At 34.7% G+C, this 23,633-nt stretch overlaps 1 pseudogene across 1 annotated transcript; it reads left to right on the top strand.

The window, feature by feature from the left end:
• The first annotated feature begins 11,423 nt into the window (after positions 1–11,423).
• LOC144980263 (uncharacterized) lies at positions 11,424–17,987 on the top strand (annotated as a pseudogene). The gene is made up of 7 exons (XR_013646849.1): positions 11,424–11,435; positions 12,783–13,041; positions 13,499–13,643; positions 15,338–15,590; positions 15,832–15,979; positions 16,453–16,594; positions 17,851–17,987. The product of XR_013646849.1 is annotated as an uncharacterized LOC144980263 (transcript).
• Positions 17,988–23,633: the final 5,646 nt, after the last annotated feature.

Below are 23,633 nucleotides of genomic sequence, written 5' to 3' on the forward strand. Positions count from 1 at the left end.
AGAATATTAATGAGGACACTTTAGAGCGCATTCTCCAACAATATGGGCTCTTTGCGCTTAACACGGCATGAACATAAACGCAACCAGGTAAAAAAACATTTTGTACATATTATTATCAAACATACAGAGGAAAAAAAATGATATGGTGGTAAATTACAACTGAGATAATTGAATGATACCTTTCACAATCCTAAACCTCCAAATCTGAGATTGTTATACCTGGGCAGAAAATGAATGTTAAATGATAATCAACAAGATGAAGCGGGCAGAACAGAAATTAATACAGATTCAGATAAAAATAGAAATGATATGCCACTCAAATTGAATGCAGTAATTTTAGACGGCATATACTGTAATGAATAGCAAGGAAATCTCACTAGATTTATAGTTTTTTATTGCAATGAGTTGTAATACAATCTACAGTCTTCGGGCATGTAATCACATAAGCGTAAAATGTCCCTCTTCTTATCAGCATCAATTCCGCATGGTCCACCATAGGCAGGAGACACGGTAGCAATGCGGAATGTGGCCTGGGTATGGCCTCGTTTTAAAAATGATTTTAATTGCCGATCGCCTCCAATCTCTTCAGAAAAAAAAAACATTTACATTACCATTATCAATTTTTTCATAAATAATATGATGAACTTGCTGAATACCCGCAAAGGCTGATGATTTCATATGCTCAGAATTCAAATTTCCAAAATCTTTTATAACAATGTGGACAGGGACGGCTGGTAATAATGGGCAGGGTGGGCAAATACCAGCCTGTTTTTTCAAGTTATATGCTGTATTACCAGGTCCGAAATAATCAAATTTAAATTAGATAATTTCAAAAGTTACTACTTAAACTTTATACTTCGTACTGAAATCAATTTGTGTGTATTTTTAATAGATTGCGAATCACCATGCATCCCGTAATGCATAAACCAGGATACGCTCCTGTTCTTTTTTATCACCCCCCCCCCCCCCCCCCCCAGCGACTCCACTCCGCCCACATCGTCATCTCATCGTTACGTCGCCTGACGGTGACCGATTTTTGCTGTCTGGCCTCTCTAGTACTAGGTCGGGCTAATTCAAATGAGCCCACCTTATTAACCAGTGAAAACTAAATAGAGATTTTGGCAAACGAACTTTTTCTTATTTATTGCCTTACTTGTGCTGGTACCATTGATGTAATGACTTTGGGAAGGTTCCAGTATTGAATTACATTTATTAATTTACTAATTTTATATCAATTTCGTATTAATTTGTGTTGTTTTTATATATTTGTTTATCCATTTAAACTTTTCTTTTTTTCTCGTTTTCTTTAGTGCTTCTCAAAACTCATTTATTTAAATTGTTTTCTTATTTGTTTTTTGTTGTTGTTGTTGTTGTTGTTTTGGGGTTTTTTTGGTTTTGTTTTTTAACAAATTAATTTGTTAGTTCTTTTTTTTTTAATTCTTAAAGTAATTACCGCTGTATTTTTATTGCCAGACAAAATAATTTTGCAAAACAATGTAATTTTCTATTATATTCCGTCTAATAAAACAAAACACTTTTATTCAAAAGTCACGACTAAATAAATATATAAAATACAGCCACCATTTTGGTTTTCTCAACAATTGAATTAGTATACGAGAAATACTCTTCTGAGAAAAGAGAGAGTTGAATTCTAAGTTATAGAGGAAATACGGAAGGGTGGGCAGATTCCGTACTTGCCCGTCCTGAAGCTAATACATACATAAGATAGTTCGCGATGAAGAGGCGGGAAGCTCGGGGTTGGTTGGGTGAGGAGTAAAGATAACACGGTCGTTATTGTTATAGTCTAACGAATGCATGAGGAGAAATTGGTAACATTATTTTGTCTTAATTGTATTGTATGAAGTATTGGCGAAAGCCTAAGATTAAATAAACTGTGTTTTTGTTGGTCTTCTTTTGACTATGGAACTGATACTGGTACTTGTCATAGCAGACCTGCCTACTTGAAATAGGAAAATAAAAATCGTAGTTTTCAGGGCTAATAAAATCGTAGATATTTTAACTACCCTTTAAAAAAATGACCGGAATTTCGTCTGTTTTGATAGATATCAAATTTTTAGAAACGAGAAAAAATGATTGGAAACGTAATAATGATGGTGATGGTGGTAGTGATAGTGGTAGCGGTGGTGGTAGTAGTAATGATGGTGGTGGTAGTAATGATGATGGTAATATTATTATTGTTATTATTATTATTATCATCATCATTATTATTATTATTATTATTATTATTATTATTATTATTATCATCATCATTATTATTGTTATTGTTATTATTATTATTATTATTATTATTATTATTATTATTATTATTATTATTATTATTATTATTATTATTATTATTATTATTATTGTACGTATTGGTGGTATTACTATTGTTGTATTTTTTGTGGTTATTAATGGTATCAGTTTATTGTTTGGTTCCATTTACCATTTTTTTCCACTTTCATGTATGTGGTCATCAAATTGTATGGTTTATTGTCGAAAGCCTAAGATTGAATAAGCTTTGTAATATTGTAATATCGTATGGTAACCATCATTGTCGACGACATCGTCGTTGTCATCATAATCATCATTATCATCATCATCATCATCATCATCATCATCATCATCATCATCATCATCATCTTCATCATTAACAACAACAACAACAATATTAACAACAAGTACTACAATAGCAATAAAAACAATATCAACATCATCATAAAATTTCAGTCATCGTCTCCACAAATATCATTCTAACCAACAGCACCACCAAAACCACTACCATAATTACATCCTCCTCCACCACCACCACCACCGCTACCACTATTCCAACCACTACCACCACCGGCACAATCATTCTAATCATCAAGACAGCAGTGAAATGCAATTTGAGCTCTGAATGAAACTCGAGTCATATCTCTGTTGTTGCTTCTCGATTAAAACTTTAAGGTTACCACATACTACTGAAAACCAGTAATGTAACCGAAATATTAATCTCACCGTTGAGGGATTAAAGCAAATCTTTAATTTTTCGAGTGAACGAAATGGATTTGTATTGTCAAGGTATTGTCGCATTATGTCTCGTCGCTTTATTTTTTAGTTGTATTCTCTTTCGTGATTCATTTTTGATTACGTTTGGAATAATTAAAATCTACTGGTATTGTCATTTCATTATGAATGTGATTATTTGTGGTTGAAATATTATTTATTAAAGGTGAAAAAAAATAATAATTAAAAAAAAAAATTAAAAAATAAATAAATAAATAAATAACTTTAAAAAAAATAAAAAGATACATTAAAAAAAATTATATATATATATATATATATATATATATATATATATATATATATATATATATATATATATATATATGACCTAATCATCTTTGCCCCACCACTGTAAATAGGCTAGAACCGCCACTGAATGTGGACATTGTAAGACTTTGAGTGGTGAGCTTGTCTCATGTGTTGATGGAAGCCAGAAGGGAGATATACATCTGTCTTCGAATAATGATTCTGAATTGTCGAACGCATACTGTCACATTCATTTTTTGAATGTCCACTTTCAAAAAATTTCTGTTCAATTTTAGTGATTGATGAGCTGCATGACAGAAATTTACACACAGCTGCAATCATAATCCTGTTTCTGTTCTGTCCACCACAACAGTCACTATAAAAAACAACATGATTTGCACCTTCATTATCTTTTTCTATCAACCACATTGATACACATGATGCTATGTCATTTGAAATCCTGTTACATTCATTTTCTGTCCAAGTATAACAATCTCCCTGCAGACTTTGGAGGTTTAGGATTGTGAAATTGTATATATTCAATTTTCTTAAATAATATGCACTCGAAATGCTCAACTTTGGACAAGAAATAACTTGCTGTAAATCAAACGCAGCTACAACTGTTGATTGATCTAACTTGTCTACATTTTTATTTTCCCTTGCTTGAAATTTTCTGCGCAGGTGGGCTTCTTGGTCCCGTTTTTCTTCCTCAGTTGGCGACTTTTGTTTGTACTTTGTACATGTATCACATGTATCCTTACTTGGGTGGTGAAAGGACAAGTTATAATTATTATTAAAAATTTCTCTGTACTTATGTTCTGATACACAAAAGTCATTACCCTGTTGTTGGCAATACAGCCGGTACATTTGTCTAATGTTTAGTGTTGCATCCAAATATTCCTTTTGGGTGTCAGCACGGCAATAGTGACTTTCTACTTTATGAAATGATCTAATGTGGGCGTGAACCACATCAATCTTGTCCTGGGGAATTTTATTTTTTGGTGCAGGCTTCGGTTTTGGCTGCACAACATTACAAACAGACTGCTTTAAATTGTACAACACCATAATATCAGACACATCAAGAGTGGACAAAAACATTTTTTTACAAACCTGAATGGAAGCACCACCTAAAGGTAACATATACAATAAAGTTTTCTTCCGCTTGTCTGAGCTTCCTACTGATCTTTTTTTTTCCAATCTCATTAACATGGGACACTACAAAATCTCTTCGTCCCTGTTTACTGTTCATTCCCCAAAATGAGTCGAAGATTTTTTGTCCCTTTTCGTCCGAAAAGATTTTTGTGCACCTTCTTTGGCATTCTTCCCTGCAAGGTGGTTTTAAAGATCGTTTGCTTACTTCTCCTTTGTATAGCTTTTTCTTTCCGGAATTGTGATCTTTTGAATGCGCTTTTCTTTTCCAGTCTTGTTCATTTCTTTTGCGCTTTCTTGTTAGCTGTTTTGGGGTTGTTGCATCAGTTGTGAAATTGAGGGGTGAAGGTGGGAGAGGAAAAGTAAAATCGTCATTATCGGGGAGAGGTGGCAATGGTGAAGGTGGAGGAGGGAGTGGAAAATCTTCACTATCTGAAAGGGGAGGTAATGGAGACGGTGCTGGAGGCAGAGGCAATTCATTTTCCAATTCTGGCGCATTCTGTTGCTGATTCACTGTTTCAGGCATGTCAGTTGATGGTAAGTCTGAAATAGAAAAAAAAAACATTGGGGAACAATTATATTACCCAGACAATGAAGATATGAGTATGATTGATAAACAACTTACATTTCCTATGTTCAGTATTGTTGCTGTCATTCTGCAAACATGGTAAGTTTCAAACCACAAGATAAAAACATGAGGACAACTAATGGGAACCCTTTCAATTTATGAAAAGAAAAGTAACAAACAATAGGTTTGATTTCGGTTCAGTTAGATTCTAACCTAGCCGTGAAAAGGTTAAATAATAACTACCTGCAATTTCGCATTCCATGGAGAGGGGAGGTAATGGAGCCGTTGTTGGAGGTAGAAGCAGCTCTTCAATAAATTCATTTTCCAATTCTGGTGGATTCTGTTGCTGATTCACTGTTTCAGGCATGTCAGTTGATGGTAAGTCTGAAATAGAAAAAAAACATTGGGGAACAATTATATTACTCAGACAATGAAGATACAGTCCACTCTGGATAATTGCAACTTGGTTTAATCGCAATTTTCGGTTAATCGCAACATTTCCCAAGAAACGGAATTAATTCTATATAGAAGTCACTGGTTAATTGCAACAAACTTTGGTTAATCGCAACAAATTTTTGCCCTCAAAAGTGGTAAATTCAAGAAATCAATCAAACAAAATATCATGATTTCATCGTGGAAGAAATCGTGACATGTTGAATAATTGAGAGTAAGCAGGATTAAATGCTACAGTAGTTTGTCACCACTCTGTAGGAGATAAAGAGGGCGGGGCTTTACAACATGGGTTTGTAATGTCATCTGTGACCATTAAATAGGAGGTGAGGGGGCTGTGCATAGTTTTGACAAAAGGTAGACAATGACAGGTGTAAAGAGAGACTGAGCGATATCCTTTGTTATGGGATTGACATCTGTGCATTGTGACCAACGAGTTTGGTGAAAGCTTATTGGCTCTCACCAGGGCTAATCGCTTTGAGTCTTACAAATATTGAGAACAAAAGAGTGAAAGTGAATCAAATCAGAATAAAAGATGGCAACTTGCATCAAAGCTGCTTTTGCTTGTCAAAATCTATACAGGACTGTCATATGGTTTTTATTTCAATCATATTGCTCAGTCTGTGGACACTGTTTACAACTAGTACGAGATAACCATATATGTGTAAAATGTTGCAACAGGGTATTGGAAACTCATCTTCTGTTAATTGCAACTTCGGTTAATCGCAACATTTTCGTGGATCCCAAGGTGTTGCGATTAACCGGAGTGGACTGTAAACTTACATTTCTTATGTTCAGTATTGTTGCTGTCATTCAGCTAATATGGTAACTTTCAAATCACAAGATAAAACTTGAGGACAACTAATGGGAACCCTTTCAATTTATGAAAAGAAAAGTAACAAACTTATCATAATTACCTGTATCTTCACATTCCATGGAGATAGTTCCAGTTCCAGGCGAGCTTTGATCCTTATCGGGACAAGGCGGTGGAGACAACGAATGGATAGTCTCCCCTTTGTCTTACTTTTTCTTGAGTGCTTTAATTGTAATTCTAGAACTTTTTACTGTCCCATTTTCTTCCTTTTTACTGGCGCTGATATAACCTGAATGTGTTGCAATCGCCGTAAAACCTTTAAAAACAAAAACATAAAAAATCTCTATAAAGTGTCTTTAGGTTTAAGTTTGAATGTAAATTACCTGAAATAGATCAACAGTGGTGGGGGGGGGGGGGGGGTCATTCAGTGCGGCTTTGTGGTCTTGTGGTATGACACTGGCTTCTGGATCGGAAGGTTCTGGAATCGACGTCTGTTCTCTATTTGAACCAATTCCCCTTTGCCTGCCTTATTCTTGGGTGCTTCAATTGTAATTCTAGAACTTTTTACTATCCTGTTTTCTTCCTTTTTACTGGCGCTAATATGACCTTAATGTGTTGCAAGCGCCGTAAAACCCTTAAAAACAAAAACAATATTTTAGTTGATCCCTATTGATTGAGATCCTGTGGCGGTTTTGTCGGTTTGGAACTTCCGGTGGCTCAGACAAGCTACAAAGATCGTCTTGTATAGTAAAAATAAAGGGAGTTAAAATTACTCTTAAGATACAAAAGAAAATAAACGACGTTTCAGCCTTTGGCCTTCTTCAGGTAAACAAGAAAAGTAAATAATATTACATTGGTATTATAGTTAAAACAGATAAAAACATGTGTGTGCGCCTGCGCGCGCGCGCGCGTGTGTGTGTGTGTGTGTGTGTGTGTGTGCAAGGGAAGGAGAGAGAGAGAGAGAGAGAGAGAGAGAGAGAGAGAGAGAGAGAGAGAGAGAGAAATAGAGCAACAATGAGATGAATGAAATGTAAAGCTAGATCAAAACTATATATAAATCAAGCATAAGATAGGAGGACGGGAAGTACGGGGGGGGGGGGGGTGTCGAGGTGTTATTTAAAAAGATTAGACGGCGATAGTCATGTTCTTGACCCCTTCCCAGTTAAGATATTGTTTTAAAGGGGGGGGGGGGAAGACCAAAGAGAGTGAGAGAGAGAGAGAGAGAGAGAGAGAGAGGGGGGGGGGGAGAGAGAGAGAGAGAGAAAGAGAGTGAGAGAGAAAGAGAGAGAGAGGAAGAGTGAGAGAGAGAGAGATAAAGAGTGTGTGTGTATGTGAGAGAGAGAGAGAGAGAGAGAGAGAGAGAGAGAGAGAGAGAGAACGGGAGAGGAAGAGTGCCTCTCAAAGTTAAATATAAAATAAAGGAAAGAGATAAGCTAAAAAACAAGACTAGATTGACTTAACTGGGTAAGATGAGTAAATATGGAATTATTCTAAAATAAAATCAAAATAAACTTAGCTTTAAAATGGTGTAGATTCGCCTTTAAAATGGATATGACAGCTTTAAAATGGAGTAGATTCGCCTTTAAAATGGATATAACAGCTTTAAAATGGAGTAGATTCGCCTTTAAAATGGATATAACAGCTTTAAAATGGAGTAGATTCGCCTTTAAAATGGATATAACAGCTTTAAAATGGAGTAGATTCGCCTTTAAAATGGATATAACAGCTTTAAAATGGAGTAGATTCGCCTTTAAAATGGATATAACAGCTTTAAAATGGAGTAGATTCGCCTTTAAAATGGATATAACAGCTTTAAAATGGAGTAGATTCGCCTTTAAAATGGATATAACAGCTTTAAAATGGAGTAGATTCGCCTTTAAAATGGATATAACAGCTTTAAAATGGAGTAGATTCGCCTTTAAAATGGATATAACAGCTTTAAAATGGAGTAGATTCGCCTTTAAAATGGATATAACAGCTTTAAAATGGAGTAGATTCGCCTTTAAAATGGATATAACAGCTTTAAAATGGAGTAGATTCGCCTTTAAAATGGATATAACAGCTTTAAAATGGAGTAGATTTGCCTTTAAAATGGATATAACAGCTTTAAAATGGTGTAGATTCGCCTTTAAAATGGATATAACAGCTTTAAAATGGAGTAGATTCGCCTTTAAAATGGATATAACAGCTTTAAAATGGAGTAGATTCGCCTTTAAAATGGATATAACAGCTTTAAAATGGTGTAGATTCGCCTTTAAAATGGATATAACAGCTTTAAAAAAAAAAAAAGAACAAACTACCCAACACGGAACGTTTCGAGCTCAAAACCCTTCCTCAGCCAACGACGAAAGACAATAAAGACATAAATACATTACTAAATTTCAGATTGTCAACAATCTGTCGTGTCTTTAAGTTGGAATTTAATTATGTATTTATGTCTTTATTGTCTTTCGTCGTTGTGGCTGAGGAAGGGTTTTAAGCTCGAAACGTTCCGTGTTGGGTAGTTTGCTCTTTTTTAAAGCTTTTATATCCATTTTAGTTTATTACTTTCTACAGTCCACAGCTTCTAGCAGCTTGGGATCACTTAGATTCTCCTCAAAATAAATTTGTTCAAAGACATAAAAGATAATCTTCCCTTTGATCCTCTTCTTATCTCTGTTGAAGATCTCTCCTTCTTTCTGAGGTTTTTCATTGGTGGTTTAGTTATATCTTGGGGTCGAGCATTCACTTCACACGCAAAGGGACAACCCCCCCCCCCTCTACCCACTCCATGTCCACCTAGCAGTGATTGGGTAGCTGGGTTTGTTAGATCTAGTGGGAAGTATTTTGCGATAGACCAGCGTCCTATCCAAAGGTTAGTAAGCAATTTGTATTGTCTATTTCACGCTATAGAAACCTGATATTATAGCTCTGAAGCTCTACAATTTTTTTTCTGAGCTACGTGAATATTCTGTCATCTTCCATTTTACTGGTGCTGAAATATCCCTGAAGCACAGTAGAACCCTTTCAAACAACAACAACAACAACAAAACAAATCCTTTGATTGCAGATGGGTTGGATCTCTGACAGTCGTGACGTCACTTCCCTCGTATTGACGCATGGTAACTTAGTAACTGGCTCTAAACTATCGGAACAATGGCGGACGCCCTTATGAAATATTTCTCCGGCAAGCATTAAAACGTATCCAGAGGAAAAAAAAAACACATTATAAATCTGATCATGTTTTGACTTTTACACATTCTGATCACAAGACATATGAAAAATTCTAGCCAGCATGAAGAATAAAAAGTACAGATTTTCTTTGTTTAGAACCACGATGGCCGCCGTTGCTGGGAGACGTGACATCAGACTATTGAATCCAATTCAAACAAGACATTGAGGTTTCCTCTTGAAATCTAGGGGGTCTTTGATAACTTGGTCGATTGATTGAGCACTTACTTCATTTCCCAATGACTGGGTGGGGTTCCTGACCTCCCAGAGTGGGCAGGGAGACACTCTTTACTGAACTGTGTCTTCTATCCCCCTTATCTGTTTTCCAACATGCTTTCTGTCTTTGCCTTGTAATGAGATTACTTCGTTTTATCAAGGCTCTGGCTGCAGTCCTTGGCTAAGAGAGAGACAGTCGCATGTAAATTGTTAGCTTTCAAATATATCATATTTCCTTGTAAATAATCTCTCTGTTATGTTGCATTTTTTTGGTTTGGTTTTTTTTTTTTTTTTTTGGGGGGGGGGGGTGGTTTTGTTTTTGTTTTTCCTTTTTTTTTTTTTGTTGTTGTTTATGTTTTTGTTTGGTGATTTTTTAAATTAATTTTTTTTTATTTATTATTTTTGTTGTGAATATGATATGAAAACCTTTCAATGTTTTCGTATTTGTGTGATTCTGTGCTTGTAATTAAAAACGTGAGCATTTATCTAGCGGAATATCCGCTCAACATGCTCAAAACGCTTTACAAATGGTCCCAAACCAACAGTAACATTTAACGTGTAAGACGAGAGATATCGCCTGTTTGACGATACTACATTTTTTTTATATAGCTTGAGAGTAGAAGTAGTAGTAGTTGTGGTGGTAGTAGTAGTAGTATGTTAGTAGTAGTATAGTAGTAGTAGTAGTAGTAGTAGTAGTAGTAGAGTAGTAGTAGTAGTAGTAGTAGTAGTAGAGGATAGTAGTAGTAGTAGTAGTAGTAGTAGTAGTAGTAGTAGTAGCAGCAGCAGCAGCTAGTAGCACTAGTAGTAGTGTAGTAGTAGTAGTAGTAGTAGTAGTAGTAGTAGAGTAGTATGTAGTAGTAGAGCAGCAGCACTAGTAGTAGTAGTAGTAGTAGTAGTAGTAGTAGTAGTAGTAGTAGTAGTAGTAGTGGTGAGTAGTAGTAGTAGTAGTAGTAGTAGTAGTAGTAGTAGTAGTAGTAGTAGTAGTAGTTAGTAGTAGTAGTTGTGGTGGTAGTAGTAGTAGTAGTAGTAGTAGTAGTAGTAGTAGTAGTAGTAGTAGTAGTAGTAGCAGCAGCAGCAGCACTAGTAGTAGTAGTAGTAGTAGTAGTAGTAGTAGTAGTAGTAGTAGTAGTAGTAGTAGTAGTAGTAGTAGTAGTAGTAGTAGTAGTAGTAGTAGTAGTTTGCAACTAATATAACTGGACTCATTTCATTTTTTTTTTTTTAGTGTTTGAACTGTTGAAAAAAACACTGTCGAAATAGGATCGGTGTTTTCGCAGTTGTCTGAAAGTGAGAAGCTTGGTATCTCATACAAAATCGCACAGTTTGTGAAATTGTTATCTACAAATATTAAAGGTATCATTTGAAATTGACTGTATACGAATTTTAGTCGTTTTTATATATTCTTACACGTACAGGTGGCACGATTTTTCTTCGTAAACCACAATCAATTTCGTACCGGCTCCTCCTCTTGTTTGAAGAAATGTTTCCGGGTTCTGTTGTCTGCTGTCATTGGTCATATCATATTATCAGAGATCAGCAAATCACAAAATACCAATTCACTTATCATAAACACAAACAAGTTATTCTTTTGTAGAATCTCTTTTATATAGTGGACTGGGCTTAACCAGGTCCACTCCTCCTACTCCTACTCACTCCTACCCTACTACTCCTCCTACTCTTACTCTTACTCCTGCATCATGAATTTGAATTATACTCCATACTCTCATGACTCATACCGTGTCCTCGGAACTCAAATTTGCTAACTGTGGCCCTGGGCTAAACTGAATTTCTTTCAAATTGTAATTTTTTTCTTTTATTTTATTTAGTTAGAAAGTAAAGTAATCATCAAATTATCAATAATCAATAGGCCACTTCTATTTGCAGCAGTACTGCCAATTGTGATTTCCTCTAACTACTGCGAATATAAGTAAGATAGTGTTCGTATTTGTTATTCGCAGTAGTACTGCAAATAGTAGATATTCCTTTCAGTTGCATTAGTAACAGACGAGCCTAGAGCTTTATTGTATACAGGATTGGGCGCAAAATGTACATAAACTGAATTATTATTTTTATTATTATTATTATTATTATTATTATTATTATTATTATTATTATTATTATTATTATTATTATTATTATTATTAAGGTGGTGGTGGTTGCTATAGTTTTGATAATGATGTGGAGGTTGCTGTGGTAGTAGTAGTAGTAGTAGTAGTAGTAATAATGATGTGGTGGTGGCTGTAGTAGTAGCAGCAGTTTATTGATGGTAACTTCTATTATTTGCAGGACACTGAGATATGAGTCATGAGCAATGGTGAGAATGTGTGTGTGAGAGAGAGAGAGAGAGAGAGAGAGAGAGAGAGAGAGAGAGAGAGAGAGAGAGAGAAAGAGAGAGACAGAGAGAGAGGGAGAGAGAGAGAGAGAGATCCTGGAACTTTCTAAATTATATATAACTAACTGTAATAAAAGGGGACGGAACTATTCTCATTAAAGTATTCTGACAGATAAGCTGATAGATTTCAAGATGTGAACGAATGATCAAGTCTGAGAGGTGAGGACTGGGAAATTTTCATAGATTGGATTGGGTTAGCAAAAACAAAACAAAACATGATCTTATCAAGTTTCAGACTTGAAGGAAAAGTTGAAATGTTCAAAATCTCAATTTTCAGTCACACAAAATGTTTCAATCATCCCTCCTTTTCTTTCCATCTCAAACTAACACACTCATTCAACCTCAAACCATTCGACAACACGCCATTTTGAACAGTGAGAGGACAAAGACTAATTTTCAGAGATGGGAGAGCGCTTCTACTACTGCGATTAGTGATTACGCCATGAAATCACTATTTGCAGTACAACTTATCAATATTGTCAATACTTGACTTTGATTGGCTACTTCAATGAATGCACCCTGACAGTAAAATGGGCTTAACTCGGTTAACTAGACAATATCAATATGTCACACTTACTTCCTTTCAACTACAACTTACTTCCATCTTAATCACAATCGAGCAATCATTGTTGTAAAAATTATTAATTCAATTTTATTGTAAACCTTTTTTTAAAAATATTTTCATCAACCAGATGAGTACTGAGGTATCTGTCAAAGATGAAGCTGCTTTAAGATCAGCCATTGCCGATGTGAGAAATGACGACACTGATGTAAACTATCTCATCAGTGGTCATGTTGACGGAAACCCAAATCTGGTGGAGTTGAGGGCTACGGGTTCTGACACGACCGAACTTGCATCCCTGATGGACGAGGGTGAAGTTCTCTACATCCTGTCTAGATACACATCTACATTTGAAATGTCGACGGTTACTAAATTTGTCTTTTTCATTGGTACGGATCCGTGATTATTATTATTATTATTATTATTATTATTATTATTATTATTATTATTATTATTATTATTATTATTATTATTATTATTATTATTATTATTATAATTTTATTAAGGCTTTTTTAAAAAAGCTATAAATGATAACTAAAAGAATGTTATCCCTTTATTATTATAATTATATTTATTAGAATAATTTGTTCAGAGAGATGTTATGACCATTGATCAATGGCCTAAAATATACACTTGAACTGAACTGAACCGTGATTTTTCAAAATTTATTTTATCCACTAGCATTAAAGTAATCTGTTAACTGATAATGAACAGATATTTAATATTTTTACTAAGGTTTTTTTTTTGGAACCCGATCACAGATAAATTTGAAATACTCGGACCATGAATTTTTCTTACTGTCTGCTATTTTCTTTATGAATGATTTTATTTTTTGCCCTCCTCCAGGATCGGGGAAAAAGTACCGTTTGTAAAGAAAGGACGTTTCGGTGTTGTCTTTGGCAGTGTGGAGGCCGTGTTTGGGGATGGACACCATCTTTTCATTGAAACCAGCAGCACCGAGGATCTAGACAAGGACAAAATCATTAAATCCGTACGTGGATTTTTACACATTGTACAATATTCATGGGGCAGTGTGGCTCAGCGGTGCAGTCTTTGCTTCGTACTCAAAAGGTACCGAGGTTGATCACCCACCGCTGCGCTGTGTCACCTTGAGCAAGTCATTTCGCCCTAGCTCAATTTGTGACGCTGCACTGCGGCTGATGCCTGGGTTATTCCAGTCATCCCTTGGAATAGACCCTAGAGATTAATTTCCCCTATCGGATGAATAAAGAGAATTTTAAAAATTTATTTATTAATTTTAATCCTTTCTGTCTACGCATACCATATGAATTGTACCCTAGCATTTTCCTCCTGTAGTTGTTTGTTTTAACTGTCTAAAAGAATCAAATAGGGAGAAAGTGTGAGGCTTACAGACTCTTTTAGATGATTTAAAAGGCAACACATCTGTTTCAAAGTCAGTCTGCAATAGGACTGAAATATATGGGATAAAGACAAAGGAACCATGAAAGAAAATATTAAAATGTAATATTGGGATTTTTATTTTTTTTTATTTGGTGTTTGCTTGATTCTCTATCAATTGATTTCAACAGCACTAAAACTTCGGAGAGATTTAGAATAATTGATTTTCTGAGTTTGTTAGCAAAAAAAAAACACAAAAAAAACAAAAACGAAATTTTAGCTTTTATAAAGCACAATGTCCACTAAATGTGCTCAAAGCGCTTTACAAGGGGTCCCTGACCAACAGCAACGCGTAACATGTAGAACAAGACATTTGTTCCGACAAAGACAACACTGTTAACGGCCATGTACTCATTTTACACCTGAGTATGGTGAGAGAATGTGAGTAAATAGCCTTTTCCAATGGCTCAACCATGCGCTGAGCGAGGCTCGAACCCAGGACCTTCCAATCCGAAAGCGAGTGTCATACCACGAGACCACATAGCTGCACTCCCTCAACCCTATCACTGACTATCTTGGTATTTAACTATGGCTCATTTAACCCTATCATTATTTACATTTTTCTGAGGCAAATTATAAGCATATTATTCAAACTACATATTGTTTTTAATTTTTACATGGTATTTGTTGTTGAATATAACCAGACCTACCTACTACCACGAACATTTCATAGAAATACAAATTTTCTGTCTGGCCTAATTTTAACTCACTCAACCCTAACACCGACTATATCCGTTGTTTACCCGGGGTTACTTTTACCCCATGCCTATTTAATACATTTTTATGAGACAAATTATAGGCGTAGTATCAAAGCTCATGTTTTTATTTTTTTGCATGTTAGTGATAGTTGAATAAAACTATCTAGATATGTACATGCTCATTTTTAATACACATTTTATTTCAATTTTGAAAAGTAGCCAAAAGTCTCTAGGATTGAGTGAGTTAAAATAATGTAAAGATCTTTTATTCAATAAACTTCTTGAAAATATACAGTGGGACCTCGATATAACAGTAATAGTGGAACCAGCTTAAAATCCATGTTATGACCATGTCCTGTTATATCCGAATTTCAAGGGAAATAATCCAAATGGCCTAAATCACCATTTAAAACGATGCAGTTGCAGGAAGTATGATAACTAGGGTTAATATTTACCTGGCAGTGTCTGTTTGTTTTGTTTTGTTTTGTTTTGTTTATTTGATATTGTAAACTCCAACAGAACAGTTTTAAACTGTAATGGAAACTCTTTCTTCTTTTTGTTTGTTCAGTTGAATGACTCGATGGGCACCACGAACAAAGTGATAGAAAACACCGAAGCGTCCACCAGACAGATGAGGGGTTTCACTCAGACCCAGCTGCCCCAGAAAAGTGGCAGGCCACAATTCAGCGTGTCGGCCGTTGCATCCAAAGGGCATGCCGTTGAAGTTCTACCAGAGGTCTTTGATGACGTGGCCAAAGTTAGATCTGACACGGAGCCTGAGATGTGGATGGTGGCTGGATACAAGGACAACAGCCCTAAAGGTTTGTCAATGAAACAGTTATTCTCCTTACACAGATAACACATGGTTGTACAGATTTATTGGGAGTTGGTGACCAAATGGATGATAATGATAGTATAGCATATTTACATATATTATTGGGTTTTTTGGTTTTTTTCAATGCTATTTTCATGTACTGCTTTTTGCTAAGTTGGCCGTTATGCATTTTGATTTCACTTTTTTTTTTTCTTCTAATTTTTTTTTTTACATTATTCTTTTCATAGGTCCTTTGATGACAGTCGGCTCAGGCACCGGAGGGCTCTCAGAGCTACAGGATTGTCTCACGGAAGACGGAGCCATGTACGGCTTGTTTAAGATAGTGTTGACAAATGATGACGACATATCGGTGGTGAAATTTGTCTTTATTTCCTGGTAAGTATTTGCAATGATTATTTTAGATGGTTTATGTCCCAGTAGCACGGTGGGGTTTTTTTATTGTGTGCCAATCTCAGTATAATTCAATAGGGGAAGAAAAGATAGGAAAGGTTCCATTATAAAAAAACCCAACAAACCTTTAAAAGAGTTTAACCCTCTCCTTACCAACCATAGGAAAATCGTCACATTCGTCTCGATCCAACCAGCACTTTTATCATTCAGATTTCTTTTGTAAATCACACAATTTAAAGAAAATGTTTTATTATAGCTATAAATACGTGACACTGTGTTTTAGAGTTCACTTTGCTGATCAATATTATGCATATAATGTATTTGTTGCTTTTCTGTTTAGAGGAAGAAAATTCTATTTTTGTGTTGGGTGGGTCTGAAATTATGGGGAAAATTCTGAATATGGCTGGTAAGGAAAGGATTAAAGGTAAAATTGACACCAAAAAACCTTATAATTTCAGGGTTGGTACAAAAGTGAAGCCCATGACTAGAGCCAAGGTATCCACTCACAAAGGAACAGCTGAGGAAATTTTTACACCTGCCCATGTGACCATCTTTGCCTCGGAACCGTCAGACATTTCTGAAGTTGACATCATGACTAAGGTAGGAGATGATGACGATGATGGCGGTCCGTTTCTCTTTGTTTTCTTTATAACCAATATACTTGGGCTGCCAGATGATCGTGGAACCGTGAAAATTTGTGGTTGGAAGCGGCACTGTGGGTACATTTTGAGGGGCGGGGGGGGGGCTTTGAAATTGACTTTGCTTAGTTTTTTAAAAATGTATTTCTTCTGTACAGTAATCCCTCTGTCTACTCTGTATCCTTTTATTTAAGATGTGCATTATTACTATTTTCTTTCCTTTACTGTATAATGAAAATGTTGCTGCTTGAAGCTCAAAGGAAAATATAACGATAAGTGTTGAATAGTAAGCTTCAATTTATTAGACAAAGACAGCTACTGTGAACGTTTCGGGTTTCCCCTTTATCAACAAAACACGATGAATAAAACACTCTGGTCGAATGAGATATGTGTGAATGGCGTAGTCCTTGGTTTTGTTTATTTACCTTAACAACGCCACTATCCCATTATCTCATTCGTCTGTAGTGTTTCATTCATCCTGTTTTGTTGATAAAGGGGAAACCCGAAACACCCACATCATCTGTTTTCGTTTATTATATTGGAGCTTACATTCGATTTCACATTGTTATTTATTTCTTCGAGATTCGAGCAGCAACATTTACATTATGTAGGTATATGGGAACTTGTTTATGTATTATATTTTTTGTTTCTTCTGTCTTCTTACCTAATCCTGGGTGGGGTTCCTGACCTCCCACAGTTGGCAGGGAGGCACTTTCTGTGTCTTCTATCCCCCTGTATCTGTTTCCAACATGCTTTTTGTCTTTGTCTTGGAATGAAATTACTTGGTTTTGTCCTGGCCCTGGCTGGGAGGGAAACCATCAAATGTATAGTTTGAGTTTTGGGAGATGAAATTTTTTTGTTGTATTTCATCTCTTTGTTATGCACTGTACTATTTTTGTTTTACACATACATGATTGTAGTTGGGCCTGTGCTTGTGTCAGGATGAGACTTTTAGGTGATCTCAAACTAAGTACACTGACAGTGTGCTCTTGGAATCTACATCTGTTCCCTATTTGCACTAATTTTCCTTTGTCTTCCTTTTTCTTGGGTGCTTTAATTGGAATTTTAGAACTTTTCACTATCCCATTGTCCTCATTCTGACGGATGCTGATATGACCTAAATGTGTTGTAAGCGCCGTAAAACCCTTAAAAACAAAAAAAAACATCTTTCCTAATCTTTTATTTTATTATTATTTTTTTTTTTTTTTCTCTTTTCAGGTTAAACTGAGGACATCGTAACAAACACGCAGTGATCTTTAAATCTTTTATTGAATTTTGAAGGAATCCGATCCGATCCGATCCTACTCCAGTTTTGATGCCTTGGATCTGGATGAGTGAACACTGCTGAGGGTTTATTGGGATATTTTACAACTTGTGTATAGTCTTGGGTTTTTCTTTATATTTTACAGTGAATGACATAATCAGTCGGATGGTGAAAAGGTTTGATCTGAGATATTGCCAAGTTTAGTTAGAAAGTCAATTTATATCAAAAATGAGTTCTTGTCATAAAGGATTAAAGCAACCCTTTTTGTACATCTTCGGGAAATATCAGCTTAATTTCACTTCTAAATATTTTTTACAGCTAGTTAAGTTGAAAAAGAATGAAATTTGAGAAAAGTTGCTGGATACCTTTCCCAGACATCTGACCATAACTGAAAAGAAATGCAAATCCAAATTGTTTTTCTTCCGACTGATTATGTCATGCACTGACACATCTACCTTTTCTTGATCAGTATCAGCTTGGGAAGAAAATAAATTAACAGATTTTATTTTTTTTGAAATAATTTTTAAGTTCTTTTCGTATTGATTGGTTTTCTTGTTATTTTCTCTTTACATTTTTGTGGATAAAGAAGATGAATTATGTACAGATAATTACTATCAGCTTTTCTTGATATCGCCAAACGACTTTGCATTTCCTGCCAATTGATTTTGACATAGGACATCTGTAAATGGGAAGAGTTTAAAGGAAAATGTGTTGAGATGGAAATAGGGTTCAACAGTTGTGATGTCACTTCCTTGTAATGACGCATAGTTACTGGTTCTAAACTATCGGAACAATGGCGCATGCCATTATCTCCATCACTGCCCTTATGAAATACTTCTCCGATGAGCATAAAAGTGTATCCAGAGGAAAAAAGCATTATAGATATGATCATGTTTTGATTTTTATACATTCTGATCACATGGCATGTGAAAAAGTTCTAGCCAGTATGAAGAATAAAAATTACCGACTTTCTTTGTTTAGAACCAAGCTGCTGGTTGTTGGGAAGACGTGACATCAGACTATTGAATCCTGTTGGTTGGAAAAGGCCTTGACCTCTCATGGCTTGAAGTTGAGTTTAAAAGTTGATGTTTTTTTCTCTCTTTGATGTCAGTTTTCTCAATGACATTGAGTCAATGTGGTTGCATGCACAGATGAATACTAAATTCATGATCTTTATATTGATGTGTTCTGCAGCTTTTATCATGAAGCTTTCTAGAAGGGGACCAATCAAAAAGTTAATCTTTATCCCGGGTTTGTTGAATTCATGGGAAACATTTATTTAAGAGATTTGTTTGAACCTATCAGACTTTATCTCAAACTATTATTATAAAAGATGCTATCATCCATATGCTGCACCATATTTTCCTTTTCTCAAATGTTACTATGACTTATAAGAGTTTAACCAATGCTCTTCAACTTTGAAAAATGAAATGTTTTCTTGTATGCATTTAAATAATAAATTGTATATTTTTTTCCTTAGCGTTTATTTATTAATTACTATTCCTTGTTTTTTTTTTGTTTTTGTTTTTTTTTTGGTAATGTCCTATTAGATTGATGACCAAAGCTAGTTTTAAAGGATATTATCTGTTTGGCCCTGTGATAAACCATGATGCATTTAAAATGTTTTTATTGTAGAATTTATGAACTTACAGACTTTTCTACAGGAAACGTCTGTTTATTCGTGGATAATTTAGATAATAAAACATGTAACATTTTGCAAAGGAGTGCTGGTTTGGGTTTTGTTTTTTTTTTGTTTTTTAATAATATGTTTCTTATGGAATTAATTTTAAAATTTAATTTGTTGATTATCAATGTCATCCAACTCTGAAGACAATCATTCTTGCCATAGCCGTATATACGTTGTGCAGGCATGCCATCTTTAAGCACACACAATCATTCCCCATGCCATACTACTGTACAGCAGCTCTTTAGCCGCCATCATAAATCATGTTTCAGACTAAAGCACGTTAATTTTCTCTTACCGAATATATGCTATATAAAAACTACACGCATTTCAGCACTGTTACTTCGGCTTCAGGCATGCTTATTACAAGACTGTATCTGATTCTGATTGTTAATAATTATTATTATCCATTTTATTATCCTTTTCATGGCCCTTTGAACAAGCAGGCCCTCGAGTATGAGAAAAAGAGATTGAAAGAAGGCGAGTGAGGGATAGAAAGACAGACACACTCACACATACACAATGACACACACTCTCTCTCTCTCTCTCTCTCTCTCTCTCTCTCTCTCTCATTCACACACGCGTACGCGCATGCGTCCACACAGGCTACACACAGGCACATGGACCAACAAAGGAAAATGACTCATGAAATTTATTTCATGGAAATCATTGGATTACGTCTACTTCGAATTCAAGCACGCTTTGTCATTAAACACACCTAGGCCTCTTCCCAATGACTGTGCTTAAAGATGGCATGGACTGTAACTGTATACATATATTATTATATATTTGATACATATTTATACATAGGTAAGATTATCTACTAATTAGACGTTTTTTGCTCAATCAGAACTCTAAGATATATGTATTTGACGTGAAGTTAAATGAAGATTTTTCAAAGTTTAAGTTTGTAGACAATTCGAAGTAAGTTTAAAAAATAATTATTTGTTCCATTAAAAAAAAATTTACACTTTTTCTCAGTTACCTCTAAAATCATAATCTAAGATCTTACTTATGTATAGCCATATGTATAGGTAGTTTGTAATTCTAATGTTGCTGCTTGTAGCTTGAAGGAATAGGTAACAATAGTTTGTAATTCTAATGTTGATGCTTGTAGCTTGAAGAAATAGTTAAAAATAGTTTGTAATTCTAATGTTGCTGCTTGTAGCTTGAAGAAATAGGTAACAATAGTTTGTAATTCTAATGTTGATGCTTGTAGCTTGAAGAAATAGTTAAAAATAGTTTGTAATTCTAATGTTGCTGCTTGTAGCTTGAAGAAATAGGTAACAATAGTTTGTAATTCTAATGTTGATGCTTGTAGCTTGAAGAAATAGTTAAAAATATTGTTTATGTAATTCATAATGTATGCTGGCTTGTAGCTTGAAGAAATAGAACAAATAGTTTGTAATTCTAATGTTGATGCTTGTAGCTTGAAGAAATAGTAAAAATAGTTTTTAATTCTAATGTTGCTGCTTGTAGCTTGAAGAAATAGTTAAAAATAGTTTGTAATTCTAATGTTGTGCTTGTAGCTTGAAGAAATAGTAAAATAGTTTGTAATTCTAATGTTGATGCTTGTAGCTTGAAGAAATAGTTAAAAATAGTTTGTAATTCTAATGTTGCTGCTTGTAGCTTGAAGAAATAGGTAACAATAGTTTGTAATTCTAATGTTGCTGCTTGTAGCTTGAAGAAATAGGTAACAATAGTTTGTAATTCTAATGTTGATGCTTGTAGCTTGAAGAAATAGGTAACAATAGTTTGTAATTCTAATGTTGATGCTTGTAGCTTGAAGAAATAGGTAACAATAGTTTGTAATTCTAATGTTGATGCTTGTAGCTTGAAGAAATAGGTAACAATAGTCAAATGGAAGGGAAGTTGTAATTTAAGTAATAGATACGGATGATGTGGACGTTTTGGGTTTCCCCTTTGTCAACAAAACATGATCAATGAAACTATCAAGTCTTGAGTGTTTCAGTCATCATGTTTTGTTGACAAAGGGAAAACCTGAAACATCCACATCATGTGTTTGTAAATAAAATTGAAGGTTCCATTCCAATCGACTGTTGTTGTTGATTCATTGTTTGACTTGATGTCGATTGACGTCATAGAAATGTCATGTACTTGTTTTCCAATGTGTTTATTTCATATCAAATCAATGGTAGAATGTGATAAGAAATGTCATGTACTTGTTTTCCAATGTGTTTACTTCATATCAGATCAATGGTAGAATGTCATAGAATTGTCTTGTACTTGTTTTCCAATGTGTTTACTTCATATCAAATCAATGGTAGAATGTGATAAGAAAGAGATATTTTTATGTGAGGCTAGCTGAGAAAACCCGGGAAGATGCAGCAAGCTTCGATTCGAGATTGAATAACATGCTTGTCTTATATCAGATTTGTAGAAATATTGAAATGAAAACCCCACTCTTTATGGGAGGGGAGGGGTTATAAAAATGATAAGTTTTAATGTTTTAATAACGCCAACTTTGAAATGAAAGATAAATAAAAGTATTTTTAATATTTTTTCAATGTATGATGATTGTTTTTGCCCCGGCTGACAAAACCAATTGAGATATTGAGGATTATTTCTCCTTAAAATTTCTCATTCCGTCTATTATTTTATCATGTTTAAACTTCAAAATTCACACAAATCTAGGGAAATTCTTGTGAAAATTGATACTTAAAATAAAATTTTCATTTCAATTTATCTCACGGATGGATTGAAAACCTCAAAAAGTAGAAAAATCGACCTAACGAGTTTTGGAAACCCAGCTTACAATGATTATAGTCACATGTTTCTATTTATTCAGATTGCATATGTATTTTACCATATCTATTGTTGAATCACTCTACTTTGCACATCCTTGTCTAACCCATTTCCCCAAAGCTGTATCATATCTGCAATGCTATTGAGGTTTGAGGAAATGGTCAGATATTGTCGACATATGTTTTGATTGTAACCCATTATCTATGACTTTGACTCAATGACATGAAGTCACACATCTGGGTGGGGTTCCTGACCTCCCATAGTGGGCAGGGAGGTACATGCTGTGTCTTCTATACCCCTGTACCTGTGATTCAATTGCTTTCTGTCTTTGTCTTGGAATGAGATTACTTGGTTTTGTCCTGACCCTTTCCAGAGTTCCTTGGCTGGGAGGGAAACAGTCGAATGTATAGTTATAGTTTTGGGAGATGATATTTTTTTCCTTGTAAATCATCTCTCTGTTATGCATTGTATTATATTTAGTTTACATATTATATTATATGATTGGTAAACATTTGAGTGTATTCCTCTTAGTTGGGACCTGTGCTTGTGTCTGGATGAGACTTTCAGGTGATCTCAAACTAAGTACTTTGACGGTGTGCTCTTGGAATCTACATCTGTTTCCTATTTGAACCAATTCCCCTTTGTCTTACCTTTTCTTTTGTGCTTTAATTGTAATTCTAGAACTTTTAACTATCCCATTTTCTTCCTTTTTACTGGCGCTACTATAACCTAAATGTGTTGCAAGCGCGTAAAACCCTTAAAAACAAACAAAAACAATGGATATATGTTTTGTCATATGGATAATGGATATATGTTTTGTTTATGGATAATGGATATATGTTTTATCATGGATAATGGATATATGTTTTGTCATATGGATAATGGATATATGTTTCGTCATATGGATAATGGATATATGTTTCATCATATGGATAATGGATATCCTATGGATAATGGATATGTGTTTTGTCATATGGATAATGGATACATGTTTCATCATATGGATAATGGATATATGTTTCGTCATATGGATAATGGATATATGTTTGTCATATGGATAATGGATATATGTTTTGTCATATGGATAATGGATATATGTTTCATAGCATAACAAATGGATTGCTCTTTTGGAATTAGAATCTATTTCCTGCTGTTCCATGTATCAACTTGTCCTGTTTCTATTCCTTTTCATTACAGATTGCAAATAGTGATCTCTACCCTTCCCCCTTGTCTTACTTTTTCCTCAAGTCCTTTTAATTGTAAATCTAGAACTTTTTTACTATCCCA

The sequence above is a fragment of the Berghia stephanieae genome, chromosome 9 (genome assembly GCF_034508935.2).
Source record: "Berghia stephanieae isolate SIO BIC M18660-M18661 chromosome 9, UCSD_Bste_1.3, whole genome shotgun sequence".
NCBI classification, from domain to species: Eukaryota; Metazoa; Mollusca; class Gastropoda; order Nudibranchia; family Aeolidiidae; genus Berghia; species Berghia stephanieae.